Source organism: Homarus americanus, unplaced genomic scaffold (genome assembly GCF_018991925.1).
Source record: "Homarus americanus isolate GMGI-L3 unplaced genomic scaffold, GMGI_Hamer_2.0 scaffold59495, whole genome shotgun sequence".
Classification (NCBI taxonomy): domain Eukaryota; kingdom Metazoa; phylum Arthropoda; class Malacostraca; order Decapoda; family Nephropidae; genus Homarus; species Homarus americanus.
In genome coordinates, this window is record NW_024732415.1 from 5,195,669 (window position 1) to 5,200,386 (window position 4,718).

The following is a 4,718-nucleotide window of genomic DNA, read 5'->3' on the forward strand; positions in this document are numbered from 1 at the left end:
ACGAGCCCACGAGTCTTTAACCTCAGTGCAGTGCTGACGTTTGACGGAAATTCGTGTGGTAGACGGTAAGAAACGAAATTCGATGACGTAGTCGGTAGACAGTGACGTCACTTTACCGGCCCCGGTGGCCCGTCGGAAAAATACCGAAATTGTTAATCAGGCCTTTTGGGGGGTCAAATGTAAAATAAAAATGATATATAATAATTATGAAGGTATTTTATTTTATTTCTTTCATTTTATAATTGATAGTTTAGTAATACTGCTTTATGATGAGTTGGCACGAGAGGATGACGTCTACTAGGAACAGAAAGGCAGTCATTTTATCCTGTTCCATGTTTGAGTTCCAGGGGCGGATCCAGGAATGTCAAAAGGGGGAGGGTCCAAGAAGGTTTGGGTGGGGAAACCTGGCCAGCTAAGCGAGCCCATCTGGGGGTAGCTATAAGCCCCCCTTGAAAATTTTTTGAAATCTTACCAATATCATGGACATTTTGAGGCCATTTGAAGCCATGTGCACTTGATATTATGGGATATTCTGAGGTCAATAGTAATTGATTTTTACTATACAAAAAATGCCTGAGTGCAATACTGCAATAAGGAAAAGTAATGGAGTTTTCTAATGAAAGCCCCCCCGGCCTGGATCCGCCTTGAGTTCAGTGCCTTTCATATGACTTTCACTGTAGCCTTTGTCAAAACCATCTACACGCCGTTATACATCGACTTTCGGTGAGTCCTTTACTGTTAGTTCTTTATTTGTTATTATTTTATCAGATATTTTAAAATTATATATATTATAATAGTTATCCTTTTAAACAGTTTATTTTCTATGATATTCACTCGTGGTATCACTACATTTTCTACTTCTTGAACTCTATTATCTATTTTATTCATTATAATACTGCTATTACTGCTCCACCTGATTTTACAGTTGTTTAATTATTGTGCAATAATAATAGTGAAAAGGAAATGAATTGTTACTGATATCCGATACATATATATATAATCACATTTAACAAAGAAAACGTTTTTATGTCGTCATGGTTACGTAGCCAGTCACAACGCGAGGAAGATAACCAATCAGAGCGTTCGGTTAAACACAGTCGGAATTACGGCAGCACCTTCCTCAGTGTGGTTTTGTACAGGGGCGCTGGCCATCACTTGGAGCGTCGAGGTATACAAGTACTGGTGTGTTGTAGCAGTGTCGTTGTCTCTCGTCAGTGACCCATATTCCTGTGTGTTAATCGTATTGCTTTGTAAGAAATGAGAATCTACGCCGTTTTGGAAGTGTGAGAACGTTATTGACAGGTGGAAATAGCAGGTGTGTGAGGTATACGTAAATATATTGTGAACTGTGATGTGTATACAGCACTGATCCTGACAGAAAGTGTGGATGAGTTAAACTTTTGACCAGTCAGAAAATAACTGAAGATATGACTGTTAAAAACTGGTAGTTAGTGATCCAAGTGTGTACAGTTAACAGTTATAAATGAGGAATCAATCGCTTGAAGTCATGATTCGTCAGCCCATCTTGTCCACACGCTCAGCACAACACAGGTATGGAACATCTTTAATTATCTTAGTAAATCAACACATGTGGCAGGGAGTTCCACATAGTGTTATAGTCTAAGGTATAAATGAACTCTTGGGGTATGTTTGATATAGACAAATACAGTGTGTGTGTGGGGATTCCATACACTGTTCGTCTTGTGTATCTATATGTTGACCTTCCTCCTCTTGGTAGCCACTCAGAATACTCTCGCTGTGATCCCCGTCTTGTACTCAGGTCAGAGGATCAGTAGTTGTGTCCACTGGCCCTGGCTGCTCACCCTTCACCACACATCTTCCTTCACCAATGATGCTGATCACGTGAAGGATCGGGAGGAGTTTATTCCTTCATCCCAACCAGTAGAATCTTTATCTTGTGTCGCATCAGATGTTGTTTTCTTTTGCCCCTCGAGGAAACAAACAATGCACAAAGCTACGTTATCGCCCTCTCTGATCTCAATTTTCCCGTAATGAAAATATTGACAAACTTAATTTAACTCCGATAATTTCCTGTGTTTGAAGTTATCCAGGGATTTTTTTTATCAGTAATCAATGATAAAGAGTTGGAGGGTATTGAACTGTGTAGATAATCTTGAACATAACCCTCTCTCCACGTCTGAGACTTTGAACCTAGTGAAACGAGTCTTCGACCTGCTTGTATCTCCTTGGATGACTACCTCCTCACTCGAGTTCTATACAGTTTCGAACAGGAATCATCAAGGAACATATTCTATTGACGATGTACATACGTCTATATTCACCACATACGAGTTTATTTATTTAGCCCAGGAAGTGTGTTTATTTACCCAGCGTCTTGCCTATAACCCCGTGCGGCTGAGGTCCTGATTGGCTTTATTACTTGAGAAACAAAACAACGGCTGTACTTACCGTGAAACACTACATCTCCACCTAGGTTAAGTGAGACCGTAGCCACTTTCCTTGTTATATTTCAATGGGATTTTTATTGGTGTTTGTGTTGATGTATATAGCTTAAATTTGCTGAAGGAGAAAGGGGAAAATATGTGTTTGAAAATTATAGATACAATGTTATGTCTGTTTACATTAGGGTTAGGGGCTCCGTGACTAAAGTATTTATTAGATCAAACGAAACACATACAAACTAACTTAACTCTGACTTACCTTACTTAACCTAACTTAACTTTGACTAACCTTACTTAACCTAACTTAACTTAAGGACCTTGAGTTATTTTTTAATAGTTTATGATTTTTTTTTAAGTGCATTCATTTCTTTTATTGTTAGAAATTATTAAGTTACGACACATTCCAGTTTTTAAATTTACGACACATTCCAGTTTCTTCAATTGAGACACATTGCAGATTCTAAAGTTATAACACATTCCAGATTCTTAAGTTACAACACATTTTATGAACTTACGACACATTCCAGAATCTTAACTTACGACACATTCCAGAATCTTAACTTACGACACATCCCAGAATCTTAACTTACGACACATTACCAATATCTTAAACTACGACACAATTTATTATCTTAATTTACGACACCTTCTAGTTTCAAAAGTTACGACATAATCTCAGCCTTTAGCATAAATTCCGACATATAATTATTCCAACAAAGAAGGTCGTGTGTGTCAGCCTCGTGTCGTCACATTAAATAAAACCGCTTGACATTATTCTTCTTCAAGTGTCATCTAATTTTAATTACAAGTCTGCAACATCGACCAACACGCTGTGAGTCTTTGCATGTTGCGAGAGGGTGAAGGCGGCGAAAGATATGAATTTTATTTGGCAAGAATCCAGGCAGGCAGACAGACAGCCGGGGAGATAGGAAGCTTGATAGCCAGCCGAGGACAGTGAGTTAGCAGGACAGAAAACCAGATAGACAGCTAGAAAGATAGAAAGCTAGATAGCCAGTTAAACAGTCACCCAGCAAGACAACCAGCCAGCCAGAGAGTCAACCATCCAGACAGACAGTCAACCAGCTAGACAGACAGTCAGCCAGACAGTAAATCAGCCACTTAAGTAGCCAGTCAGCCAGACAAACAGTCAGCCAATCAAGTAGCCAGACAGTCAACCAGTCAGACAGTCAGCCAGACAATATAGCAAGACATCTTTTATCTTCTCATCAGGTTTCTGTAATTAATTATTGGTTGCAATTTTAATCGCATCTTCATGTGTGTGTGTATGTGTGTGTGTGTATGTGTGTGTGTGTGTGTGTGTGTGTGTGTGTGTGTGTGTGTGTGTGTGTGTGTGTGTGTGTGTTTATCTGAAACTCACACGATGAGTACTTTTTTGTAAGTGAAGATCTAAGTGGTGTATAAACTTATTTGATTGTTTTAAGAACAAAAAATCTCTCAAAGTCTTACAAATTAATACCGAGGCTCTACCTTAACTATATACGTTCACTTAGCACCAGTTAGAAGACAAAATTAGCACCGAGACTCTACCTTAACTAGATACGTTCACTTAGCACCAGTTAGGAGACAAAATTAGCACCGAGACTCTACCTTAACTATATACGTTCACTTAGCACCAGTTAGAAGACAAAATTAGCACCGAGACTCTACCTTAACTAGATACGTTCACTTAGCACCAGTTAGGAGACAAAATTAACACTGAGACTCTACCTTAACTAGATACGTTCACTTAGCACCAGTTAGGAGACAAAATTAACACCGAGACTCTACCTTAACTAGATACCTTCACTTAGCACCAGTTAGGAGACAAAATTAGCACTGAGACTCTACCTTAACTAGATACGTTCACTTAGCACCAGTTAGAAGACAAAATTAGCACCGAGACTCTACCTTAACTAGATACGTTCACTTAGCACCAGTTAGAAGACAAAATTAGCACCGAGACTCTACCTTAACTAGATACGTTCACTTAGCACCAGTTAGGAGACAAAATTAGCACTGAGACTCTACCTTAACTAGATACGTTCACTTAGCACCAGTTAGAAGACAAAATTAGCACCGAGACTCTACCTTAACTAGATATATTCATAAGCATCGACAAATATTAAGGTACACATTTTTCTGAACAATTCTGCATATTAATTTTATCTTGTAAATAGTACTTCAGTTATAAGATATATTCCCGTACGAACCATTGTGAATATGTCGTTAAATGAAGCTAACACCTAGTTAGTTTATTTTATTTTATTGTTTGTTCACTAATGATCCAGTGCCTAG